Consider the following 13,516-nt stretch of genomic DNA (forward strand, 5'->3'; position numbering starts at 1 on the left):
TCAGTATTTTATATCCAACAGATATTTCATCCAACTCTTCCCTGAGTAAATGCAGTGTGCTTTCTCATCTCTTAACTGAACTTTGAGCTACAGAGTTCTTCAAATGAAAATAAGTAAATAAGAGGAAAAACAAATTCCATATAAGCCCCATGCATTTATTAACAATCACATCCCACTACAGAAATGGATTACTCTATCGTTTTGAAAGGAAAAAAGTGATTCTATAGTCAGACAGCTTCTGAAAAAAATCTTACCTTATTCTTGGATCCAAACAGCTTGAAATGTTATACATATTATTTTTTTTATGTATTTTACCTCCCAAGAAAGCCATTCTCCACTATTTAGAAGAGAAAATGGAGTACCAATGCACTAAGAGAACCTAATCTCCATGCTATTAAAGGAAAAAAAAAAAAAACAAAACACCCAAACACCATACACTTTAAAATTAAGAACAAGGCATGCCATCTGAATGTTGAAAAACTTTTAATGATTTTTTGAAACCTAAGATCATATCTGGTGTACCAAACTATTTAGAGGCAATTGGAAAAAAGACTAAGCTATTTTATCCAGTGCTTCATGATTATCAGAGATAGACAGAGCAGTGCTCAAGCAGAGTCTGCACAAAGGTATAATTGCAGAACAAATATGGCTTTATATGTACCTTGTACAATAAATAATTTTAAAAGGTTTCAGATAGAGAAGTATGCTGGAAAGGTAGTTAGGAGTAATTTTGTATTCTGAGTCGTCTATTCTTGTGGGGAGAAATAATTGTTTATAAAGTAATGGCAATTATAAATGATTAAAAAATTGTGCTGTGCATCATCCTTTTGAAAATATATAAATAGCTGATATACTTGTAAAATAATAAGAGGATTTTTTTTATCATAGTGATGAATCTTATGAGCAAGAATGCTATGCTGAACTTGATGTAGCAGAAATTCAGTTATGTACTGAAGCTTTAAATAGACACCATAAAGAGAAAAACATAATTCTTTTCAAAGAAGATAAATATTTTTGAGTCTGCATGGATACTGGATGAGGAGATAATTGGAACTGTAAGAATGGCCTGACTTTGCTGTTAGAAAGGAGACATAATTAGTATTTATATTTTGATGAAGGCTAGATCCAAGTTGCCACTGCAGTTTTTGCCAATGGAGCTGTGCGAGCATTTGCAAAAGATTGAGGAGGAAAGGAGTCGATATTTCACTTTTTCAGCTTTTCAATGTCTATTACACATTCCAGCTGTGTGAGCAAGAAAACATATGGGTCTCCTACCACTACCACCTGTAGGACTTTCACTGTGTTTAAATAAAACTATAATTTCATAGATTTGGTTATGTCCAGCCCAAGTGCTTGGAAAGGAGAAATATTCTTATGAACTTGTGAGGTCATATCCTTTCATTAGTCTAAAACTGGACACTTGTTAAGCCTTGTTCTACTTTGTAGTTGTTGAACTTTCTCAGCTGAGAATCCAGAGTGAATGTCCAGACCCTTCTGCAAAGGTCTGAGTGATATATAGGAACCTTTCAAAAGCAATCTATTTGCTTTAGCAAACCTTTACAAAAATTATTGCTGGAAGACAATTTCTCTTACTCTATACAGATATCCTGTTTACTAGTCACTCCTTTTATTTGCCTTTCCCTTTTAAATCAGCTGCTGGAATAAGTAGATCCTACACTAAACTGTGGAAATGAATATTAAAATGTGAGTTCCAAGGATTTCCAAACACCTCAAAGGCAAACAAAGTAGGGAAAGACAGTGAAGGGTATGGGGCGGGAAGGAGATTAGGAAGATGCAATGCCACAAGTGTCTATTGATGTTATAAGACTTACTAGGTGCTTTGTTTCTCATGAATGTGAAATGATGTCCTCTGCTACACGCACAGACATGTCCTTACTAAGGAGACCCATCGGTGAATTGAAAACGATTAAATATGACCTAGAAAATGTAAAGAGCTCAAAACAGAGAACAAATACAGTTAATGACAATATGGGCAATTCAGATTCAGTTCCCTGTTTCGACCTCAGGCTATATTTCAAGGGGCTAATACAGGACCCTGTGTTGGTGTTTGTAAAGTCTCAGAAAGCAAGCACCACTCCTGTTAGAAAGCACAGAGCCCACCTTGGTGGTTAATTTCAGAAGCCTAATTTAGATTTCTCAGCATCTGAAATGTAGAGTAGTGGAACCACAGAATGCTTCTGAGCGTGTAAACTTGATGCACAGGACCTTTGTGCCACAAACAGAGCATGTTTGGTGCCTCTGAAGAGTAATTAATAGTGTACTAGTGAAATGTCTCCCTTCTCATTATCTAGGTAGGAACCTAAGCATTCCTCTTCGTTGACTGAGTTTTCCTAAATTACCATAGCTATTGCTAGGAGTAGCATAGGATCAGTGACTGTGAAAGACATTGGGAGTTTTAGTCACTGTAATACTTTCAGGATTCAGACCAGTTCCAACTGTTCAAGTTAGTGATGGAATTTGCAGGTTATGACTTAACACTGCAACAGCCTAGTCCTTGTGGGTTATCCTAAAATATGAAACATCTCAATTCCTGACAGGCAGAAGAAAGAGTCATGGACTATGCACTCATATTTCTCAGGAAAATACTTTTACCATAAGTAAATGCTGGGAAGAAGCAGTTCCTTTAACTTCTCAAAGAGCTGGATAAGGCTTTGTGCATCTAAAGCCGAGTGCAGCATGATTACTCAGTGCTGTAAATATGTGGAACAAAATGTGAGATTTTTCTGTTTCCCTTGCAATGGGAAATGCCAGCCATCCCACCCCTAGTACACCCTTTCACACATATTCATATCCCTTTCTAGAGGACTCAAAACCAGGAGATAGGAAGTAGGTTGAGCAGGAAAATAAGGAGTGCTTTTAGAGGCAATTCCTCTATGTAATGGAGTGTCTCCTCTGCCCTTGCTCTGGTTGTAGGTGCTAAGGTATAAGGGGTCTTCTGGGCTATCAATCCAGGCTCAGTTATCACCAGTTATCTCATTTTGTGTGTATGCTTATTTTGTATCTACTGTTACATAAGAATATTATCACACATTAATGGAAGAAAATTTTAACTCTGATATTTCTTTGGGAAACTATCTTTCAGGAAAACTGTGCTTTCTGATGTCTTCTGGATCTGGCTATATTTTTGATTTGCAGAAAAGTAACATATTCTAATTCAACCTGTGAATATCCAGAGTTCAAATCCAGCCTGCTGTTTAGGACACTCCCTGTTCTAACTGTAGAGCAAAACACAACAGAAAAGAACAACAGAAAAAAAAATTTAAAAAGCATGGTTTTGTGGTTGTGGCGTTGGAAAGGGTGTTTATGAAGGCAAAATATCCTGGCTTTTCAAAGATCAATTTTTTGTCTTTTGTCTGTGCTTTTGTTTTTGATGTTTTGTTTTGTTTTGTTTTGTTTTTTTTTGTTGGTTGAGGTTTTTTCTGTGTTTGCTTTTTTTAAGGGAAACCACTCTCGTCTTTGTGAAATGTGGTTAGCAGCCCTGTTTACTTCAAAAGTAATCACTTTTTGATTCAAACTGCTTCACCAGTAAATAGAATATCTTAGGACATTAATTATATGGGAGAGAAATCTGTGTGAAGGAGCTGTTACAATTCATTACTGTACAAGAACTATTCAGAGAAAAGAGAAAATGTAAGGATAGAGATAATTGTTATTGCCTCAGCTTCTTATGGTATTGGGATAGATGGATTGGAAATGGGTTATCTTTCTCCCTTGTAATAAAGTGGGTACATACAGAGAGCACAAAGAGGAAAGTTAAAGCGTAGCCAAACAGCATTACATCAGCGGAGCTGCAGAATGTCTGGTGGGAGCTTGGGAGAGCAAAGCAATTGCAGGTGTGATACTGTGCTAGGGGATTAACCTGTTAGCAGCTGGCTCTCTCCTAAAGGAAGAAAATAAACGACAAAATTTCATAGCCGGAAAATACAGCTAAGGGGAGCTGTTCTGAATTTCAGGTGACTATTAAACATTTCTGCTGCTTTTATTTTATTTCTTATTCAATATGCTGTGTATCTGTTTATTCCTGTGCACAACTATAAGGAGTGGGATATTGCTTCCCTTTTCATAGGTTGAGTGAACTATTATGTGCCTATGACTTTATTTTTTTCACCATTAAATACTGAAAAATGAGTATTCACTACCCAGAGTAAAACCTTTAAACCAGAGGGTTGCAACTGTCACCAAAGCTCTGTTTTTTAAGCCACTTCTATGTAAGTTAAATAACAAAATAAAATAACAAAATAAAGGTCTAGTTAATATAGAATTTACTCATGTACCCTTTGTGGTTCATATCAGTGTGTGTGTGTCTTAAATTACAACAGGGATCATGTTTGATACAGTTTTTAATAGATTTATATAGGTGTTTTTGGTAGAAAATACTGAGCATTAAAAGAAGGAAATTTCAACTTGTTTGTCCTCCTCTTCCCCTGCCACAAGCAAAACTCATTTGGAAGCTGCTAGAGGAGAATGGGATCTGCAGCTTAAAACAAATTTTTCAATTCCAAAATGGAAAATTTCACCTTTTCTCTTTATTTTATGGTACTGAAGAAAGAAACAAACAGACAAAAAAGAAGAACACAAAAAACCACACACCACCCCATATTTTAAATGGATTTTAAAATTTTTTTTAATCACAGAAAAATTAGTATTTACCAAACCATTAATAGTTATGTTAGTATATCCTGTAATTGTATGTTCACATCAAGAATGCTGTCTCACCTCTTTCAGACTGTGTAACTTCAGTTTCAGATTGCTAAAGCATTTGTAGGTGTCTCTTTAAATTATAAATGTACTTCCCCATTCACAGTGTCTTGTACCTTATTCTGATTAATTTGCAGATCAGGATGAAGTATACTTCAATTACTGTACTCAGTAGGTTTGTTTGTTTGTTTGTTTGCTTATTATTATAATAATAAAAATAAAATGGTGCTCCACATTGTAGAATTCTCATTTGCAAGCCCATTCATATTTAAAGAACAATGTTTCATTCCAAAGCTGATCAATGATTTTCACTTGGGTCCTACTCTCCCATTTAGGCCAATATTTAGAACATGTTTCTACAGTGAAGTATTCCCAGTAGAAAACTTGCAAGTCTAGAAGTGTGCAATTTATTTCAGTTTAACTAGGCCATAACAATGTCCTCAAGTGCATACATGTCTGTAATTTCTAGCTGTTCGTCGGAGCACTGTGTTTTCTAACTGAGAGCTAAACTAAGTCGCATAGTAGTGGAGAGCAGAAACACATCCAAAATTTTGTCCTGTGGCCTTGAAACATTGTGTGAACATCCTGTTCTGTGCTTTTAAGAAGGAAAACAACTCAGAAAGTGGCTGAAATAACTCAGATGGGTTTGAAGACTTCTGGGGAGGAGCAGGACAGTGGCCAGGAATCAAATGTGTCAGGGGCAAGGTCAAGGCTGGAAAAAGGCATCTCTCATCAAAGAATGATGACAGACACTGGTGTTTCTAACCTCAGTGGTGGTGACAGAGTGTGATGTTTCATGATTATAGAAATTGTATTATTCGTAAATAATCAAGAAGACTATCACAGAGGTTTTGGAAAAACCTATGCATATTCTGGTGCAAATCTTTCCAGTGCTCCAGACAACACAAACAAATGCTAACAAGTTTGCTGTGAGATTGAGTTTCTGTTGGATTAAGAGCCCCAATGTTTAGGGAATGACGTCTCAGGAGCAGGTCAGGTGCCAGCTAGCTCCTGTCCCATGAATCTCTCTTGAATAAAACTCATTACCTTTTCTTTATGTAGAAATTGACATAGTCTGTTTGACATTTTCAATTTCTCTCTGCCCTTTACAACTGTGCTTTTTGCCCTGTGATTTTCACTGAAATACTACCCAGCTTTGCCTGTTATGCACAGTACTCATAACTTCTTAGTCTCTGGACTATTTTTTTTTTTCTTCTTTTTTTTTTCAGATATTGAGTTCATTCTGACATTGTCCACTTCTCCCTCTGTATTTTATAATCCTATTTTCTCTTGGCAGTAAAATGGGCTGCCTAAAACTTTTTTCCATTTTCATAGCTCACTTTGACCTAAATTTCCACATTCTTAACCACTTCTTTTTTCCCATGATTTCTGCAAATTGCCTAGCAGAAAACTTTGGGTATTTTTTTCTCCCAGTGAGCATCTATCAATCTTATTCTCATCTCTTCAGACATAACTGAAGTTAATGCAAAATTTCTCAGACTTTTCACAGAGGTTTAGTGATTTGCCTACAAAATCAGTCTTCTGACTGGCATGAGAATGCCCCAGTGGATTGTAGCATCCTGCAGTGCTGAATGGACCAGGTACATCCCCATGTTTCAGAGATTTCAAAGGAAGTTAATGGTTGGTGGTAACACAGCAGGAGTGGCAAAGGAACTGTGCTCCTTTCTATAAATACTGCAGCAAAGACCCAGGCAAACAATTGAAGCAGTAACAGCATTGGAAACAAAAAGGTTCTCTAACAGATCCTGAGTCATCCATTATTTCTGCATGTTTTATATTATGGCCCCATGCACTCAACATATCAAGAGCAAGATGACCCCATCACAGAGATGGAAGGGAGAGTTTAAGGGCCATTGAACACTGTGATTTTTCTCACTCTATCACAATTACAGAAAACCGGTGCTAAATAACATGATGTTGGTTTGCTGTGAAAATTCACAGTATTTGTGTGCTGGCCACATTTCTTGCTGTCATTCCCTCTTGGTGCTTGTGGTTTAGCACCCTCTTTGGCTTGTGGCATGCAATTGTGTACGGCAAGGGCCAGACTTACAGACTGAGGGCTCCTGACATGCACCAATGTGCTTTATTCTCTTTCACATTGCACTAGACATGGGCCCAGAGCAACTCCACAGACACAAGCCTCCTTGAATGCCTGGGAACTTAATATCCAGAACCAAATATGAACTTCATGGTTGGCTGACCAAGCGCTGAATTAAGCCTCTGTATCTAAATGTGATAGATGCTATCTTGGCCAAGACACTGACGTCCGAACCAGGAACTTCCAGTTCCCAATAAAAGCAAAAGATGTTTCAGCTTAAGCAAAAAAAATGCTTTTTTCCCCTATATTGTGTCTTGCAACACACAGATGGGCGGCAGATACCTCCGAAATTAAATGGCAGTAAGCTCAGGTTTATCTCTGTTTTATCTTCATTTCACAAACATTTTAACTTCTTTATCATCTAAAAATCATATTAGACTTTACAGCAGAAAATACTGCAGAACTTCTCACTTCAGAAAATTGCTGTGAGAAGTCTTAACTCTGGGTGGAGGTGACAGAATATTCTTCAGTTCTCTGTTTCCAGTGGCCAGGCACTCACGTAAAACTTTCAAGGTGGCTGATTTGAAATTTGAGATTTTAAAATTCTTAAACTTTAGTATATTCTGAAAGAAGAGCTTAGAAACCAATGCATCGAAGGTGGACAGACAAAAAGGGAAGCAAAACTCATTTGTGAGATGCAGATAGATTTATAAGAACAGAAAAGAGTATTACCATGATGTAGTTTAACCAATGAATTTTGCTCATTAGCTTGTACAGCAAATACTTATTTCGTGGATGAATTATAGCATGACCTTCATAGGGTGGGGGAAATGAAATCTTGATGAAATGACATTAGGTAATTGTGAGTCCATCATGACTCAAAGTTATTTTAGCTTTGCTGTTACAAATGTGTTTTATATCAGGAAGGTCTTCCAGCCCCTGAAGCTTTTATGCAACGATTTCTAGCTAACAAAAGTCTCTGTGAGAAATTTTCCACATGTATTGACTACAATCAAATCACATCTTAGCCTTTTCTTTAATAAGCTAGTAGACTAGTCAGAGCTGCCTATGAGCCATGTTTAGAAGGCATGACTTATCCTTTTAGCCCTTTTTCTGAACCCCTTCCAATTTTCTCTTCATCTATATAGCAGGAGCAATAATACTTTCCATATCACATAAGATCAGGCCCTATTATTTCCTCCTAATTGCTAATCTCTAGGATTATGTTCAAACAGAAACATGAAAAATATATTGCTATTGACAAGCATTAAAAAAAAAAAAAAAGGCAAATGTCCCATTTGTTAGATTTAATCGAGTCAGCTATTTATTTTCCCTCTTAGAGAAACTTGTGATGGGTGAGAAGGGAGAAACTGTTAGGATGGCATTGGTGGTAAAAAACTTTTGTCAGTGCCCTCTGGATGACAACCAAATGTGCCCCAACAAGCATTGCTATCTGGGCAGTTAAACTGATACTTCTCCTCCCATTCCAAGGTCATTTGTTGTGACTCAGCAGGCACTTTGGGGATTCTTTACAGCCAGCATGCAGGTGTAGGACATTACACGAATGAAGTGAGGGCAGTTTGTGTGATGATCACAGCTGCAACAGCGACAGTCATTGACCCTGGCTGTTGAGAGTTATTTGCTTTGCATTAATCGGTAAAGCACTTCAGCTATTTATTTTTCTCCACTTTGCAATCCAAAGACATTAACACCAGCTCTGGAATGATTGCCAGAACAGGCCGTTTCACTTGTCTTTTCCACCTTCTCTCTGGGATATTATTCTAAATTAAATATATCTTTTTGCTGTGAGCTGCATGGAAGTGTCAGTGTCACAGCTCTGCTGCAGGAGTGGGCTAGCAACCAGCTGCAATTTGAAAACTGCCGATGACACAGCCTTCTGCCAGCACAGCTCTGTCGGGGAAGGAGAGTCAGAGATGCTACTTTACTGACAAAAGGGGGAAAAGATGGGGAATTAACTTTTAACATCAAAAAGCATTTCACCCTTGAGGTTTTACCTCTTACATTGCAAGGACCAGTTTTGTGAGAAGGGGTCCATCTAAACTTGTCTAGTCAAAGACTATGCAAGAAAAGTACCCCAGGTGAGGCATAGTTAGAAAGTCAAGAATTGAAACCGAGGGTTTTGACTCCTATCAATTTTGCTCCACTCCTGTGATGAAGTTGAGAGTGACTAATTCCTGGCTAGGAAACAACAATATGGGATAGTGCAATTGTGTTGTGGGTGCCTGTGGGTTAATATGCAGGGCCCTGAATATATTGAACCTTTACCAAGTGCTCACAGAATCTCATGAATAATTGGAAAGGACCTTAACCATGACCCAGTCCCAACCTCTCCCTCCTGAGGGGACACCTTCCACTAGACAAGAGTGGTCAGAGCTCCATCCAATCTGACGTTGAATTCTTCCAAGGATGGGGCATCCACAGCATCTTTGGGCACCCATTGCAATCTCTCACTGTTCTCCACTTGTCTTAATTTATTTCTATTTAAGATCTCCAGTTAAAATTCAGGTATCTAAACAGGTTGGTCAAAATCAGTAAACTTCCTACCCACCCCCCAAAAAAACAACAAACAAACACCCAACCCAAATAAAATCCTGTCTAAATCTTCTCTATTGCAATACTTTATAGTGCTTTCTTCATAGAATTCAAGCTACTCCATGTTTATTTGAAACTTTTTTGCCAACATGAAAATAATAATTTAAAAAAACCCTTCCAATGTAAATGTGAAATTATTTGAATGAACTTACACTGCTAGAGACAAAGTCTTCCCAGGTTGCACAGTGTTTGACTGGCCAAGTTGAGACGTACCCCCCTTACTCATGAAGCTGGTCCTTGCAGCAATCCAAAAGGATGAAACTCTGGGAATGCAATGCTTTATGTTGGTATAAATGCATTTCCTTTTCTGTTCCAGGGAGAACAGGTTATCCTTTTTTCCACTGGAAGCATCTTAGGCTCAAAACCACATAAATCAGCTTTTTAAAAATCTTTATCTATCTGTCTGTCTAATGGTGATTTTGTGAAATTTTGTCAAACTCAGGATAAAATTGCTGTGCAGAAATAAGAGCATGAGAAACATAAATGGGACACATCCATTTGCAATTTCCAGTGTGATAACACTCTCCCAATCTAATGTATTTCCTATGGTCAATTTTATCCTCTGCATTTCTTTCACTTTCTTTTTTTTTACTCCTACAAAACACAATAAAAAGTCTTCTCAAAAGTAGAAATTTAAGGAAAAATCCTGAAAATTTATTCTTTTTTGATTAAATAATGTGGGTTTTTTGGGCAGAATAATGTTGATCTACAGTTGTGTTAAATGGGAACAGGAGAAAAAGATCCTGGCACATGAGGAACCCTTCCCAAATGCATCACCTAGATCTCCAGGGTTTTAATTATTGTTAAAGATGAGCACAAAACACAATTCTGCTGAAATCTCATCCAAATCTTCTAAAAATCTTGGAAGAGCAATAATAAATTGCTGGCACTGCCAGAGTTTCATGCACACCATGTTTTCTGCTGAACTGATGTAATAAGAGCAAGAAATGAACTTCACAGGAATGGTATTTCATATCTGCTCTTTTGTATCTTGCAATATCCTCTCTGATCAAGTGCCCTATCTCTGGAGCAAGTATTGATTTTCACAGCTGAAATACAATGTCTCAGCATGCTAACCCCCATTCGCACACACTTCCCTGTTCTAACACGTTCTGTCTGTCTTGTAATTATAAAATGTTAAAGGTACAGCTGCACATTTTCTTCAACGTAAAGACATTTGTTCCAAAAAATCCCTCAAAATACAAAAAAAAAAATCCCCTCAACCTTCAAAGTTTACAAGATCATTGGTAAATTCCAGGTACCAACGCAACAAATTTATACCTTAGTAGCGGTGATTTTCTCTTTACTTTTAGGGGAGATTGTTCTTGTTATTTTCAAATTTTTTGCTATGTCTCATCTTTCAGATATTTTAATTTCTTCTGCCATTTTGTATGCAGTTATGTGTATATATATATATACACCTTTCACAAATAGTTAGGGATGGAAAGTATACAGCTGTGTTCAGTGTGAACTGTACATATTCCTTGTACTTGAGCCATTAAAGAAACAGATGTGGGACGTTCTCCTCTGGAAAGGTAACTAATTTGTACCTGTAATGGTAGAACTACTGGCTGAATGTGTTCCATGTTTTGAATTTGTATGAATTCTTCAGCCTGGTTCCTTAAACTGCAAGTAAATCTGTAGAACTGAGGAAGGTTGTACATCTGTCTTAAGATGTACAGTAATTTCACGAATACAAGCCGCACCAATTTGACCAAAATTTTGGTGGAAACCCGGAAGTGCGGCTAATATTCCGGGGCGGCTAATACATTAACAAAATTCTAAAAGCTGCCAACACGGAAGTGAGAGCCCGCGGCAGCCCCAAGCCAAGCTGGAGCCCGGCCGGCCCCGGCTGAGGTGGGAAAGCCTGGCAGAGGCGGGGCCAGCAGTGTGGGGGCGGGCGGCAGAGCCTGAGCCAGCAGGGCGGGGCAGGGGGGGCGGCAGAGCCCGGGCCAGCAGGGCGGGGGAGCCCGGGAGAACTGGGGCTAGCAGTGCAGGGGAGCATGGCAGAAGCAGGAAGGCCGACGGGTGGGGCTGCCTGGCAGCGGGGGAAGCCCAGCAGAATCGGGGCCAGCAGCATGGGGGAGCCCGGCGGTGCGGGGGCCTGCAGTGCCGGCCAGGGCGAGGAAACGCGGCGGCGGTGCAGATGGGAGGGGGCAGCCGGCGACCCGGCCAGCATGCCTGCCAGCGGCGGCAGTGGCTGGCCCGCTGGCAGGGCTAGGGAAGGCGGCGCGGCCAGCGAGCCGGGCGGCGGCGGCGGCAGCAGGCCGCCGGCAGGGCTAGGGAACGCGGCGCGGCCGCCGAGCTGGGCGGCGGCAGCCCGCCGGCAGGGCTAGGGAACGCGGTGCGGCCAGCGAGCCGGGCGGCGGCGGCGGCAGGCCGCCGGCAGGGCTAGGGAACGCGGCGCGGCGCGGCCGCCGAGCCGGGCGGCGGCAGCCCGCCGGCAGGGCTAGGGAACGCGGCAGCGGGGCGGTGCCGACGGGAGAGGGGGGCCAGCGAGCCCGGCAGCAGCGGCAGCACCACCCGGCCAGCCCCGCCGAGCCGTGGCGCTGAGCTGGGCCACCCGGCCCCGTCGGCAACCATGAGCGGGCCGAGCCTTCCTGGCCCCGCCCCGAGCCAGTAAAGCCCGCTATGCCGCGATCCTGTTACTAATTGGCCAATTTGTGAAAGCTGCGCACGGATTCTCGCTACGAACGAAAGTGCGGCTAATATTCGGGGTGCGGCTTATCTATTGACAAAGACAGCAACATTGTCGAGGCACCGGAAGTGCGGCTTATAATCCGTGCGGCTTGTATTCGTGAAACTACTGTAAATCCTACTGAGAAAGAACTTGACTCTCAGTAGTCTTTTGTAATACATATAGCAAGTGGAAATTTTTAAAACTGAATCTATTCTACCAACTCTCTTTAACAATAATGAAAAAAAACATACCTTTATCTTTAAAGGTACTTCACCAGGCATCAGCAATTAACAGCTCACAGGATAAGGCTCATTGAATTAAATCCTGATTCAATTAAAGCTGTGAGTATTCAATGATGGTGTGTTTTCACCTATTCTTTGTAGGGGATCCTATTCTGACCCCCATTACAACATTAAAATCCAAAGGGACACCACAGAAGTCACAACTTTTATTCTGTTTCTGGGTGGAAAAAAAAAATATAGGAAGTGACCTAGACTTCATTATTATAGAGCTAAGGTGGCCCAGTAGTACCTAATGGCCTTCCAGAATGGACAGAGTGCCTAAAATTAATCTTCTGAAAACCAAGTAATGAAGCGTTAAGGTACACGTCAATCCGACCTTAATTCTTCCCTCCTTGAGCAATGACCCAATACTCTCAGAGCACACAGACTTATTCTCTGCCTTTTTGGATAGTGAAGAACTTTGAGGGAACAAGGTATGCATAGGGGAGTATGGGATATGAAATCTTCTTTCTGCTAGGAATATCTGGCACTTCTATGTGAGGTTTGAAAATGAGTTTTCCCCCCTTGCTCTGCCCAAAGCTCTGCACAAATCCCCAGGCTTCCACAACCCCTCTTGTGTCTGGCATGGTGTGTCTGTATGGACATCATGAAACCTCTGCAGGAGTCCTGTTTCCCCTTTCATTGCTGACTTTCCCTGCAGGAAGAAAAGACTTAAATTTTTTGGCTGTGGCATGACTCAGCAGACCACATCCTTTCAAGTAAGGTTTAGCATACTAAAGGGTGCAGGAAAAGCTGGGATTCACAGATCCCCAGATTACAAAAGCAAATCAGCTTTGCTTCTCCAGCTAATCTCTCCTCCACTTAATACAGATTTACTGAATTCAGCTTGAAAACAGATAATTCCCAGAGGCTGTCAACAGCACCCAGGAACTGCAGTTGTGTTTCATGATTTTGGCCTAACTTTTCTTTTCTTCCTCCTCTTTTCCTTCCTCCTTCCCTAGTCTCTCTCCCCTCTAATTTTACAGCAGTGCTTCTGCATACCCTTAATTCATCCAACCACCCTTATTCCATTATATTCTTCTTCATAACCTGTATAATGACAATGTTACTCCATCCAAAATGTTGTGAGTTTTTCCTATTAAGGGACTGCATATTAGCAATGCTCGACCTTAAGCACATTTGGGTCCACTGTTCAGCAAACAC

The 13,516-nt window shown here is 40.4% G+C and overlaps 1 long non-coding RNA gene across 1 annotated transcript in view; it reads left to right on the plus strand.

The window, feature by feature from the left end:
* The first annotated feature begins 3,826 nt into the window (after nucleotides 1–3,826).
* LOC117010560 overlaps nucleotides 3,827–13,516 on the plus strand; it is a 66,365-nt gene continuing 56,675 nt past the window's right edge. Inside the window, exon 1 of the long non-coding RNA XR_004420711.1 lies at nucleotides 3,827–3,974. This is a non-coding gene — a long non-coding RNA (uncharacterized LOC117010560). The remainder of the gene's footprint in view (nucleotides 3,975–13,516) is intronic.

This window comes from Catharus ustulatus, chromosome Z (assembly GCF_009819885.2).
Source record: "Catharus ustulatus isolate bCatUst1 chromosome Z, bCatUst1.pri.v2, whole genome shotgun sequence".
Taxonomy (NCBI): Eukaryota; Metazoa; Chordata; class Aves; order Passeriformes; family Turdidae; genus Catharus; species Catharus ustulatus.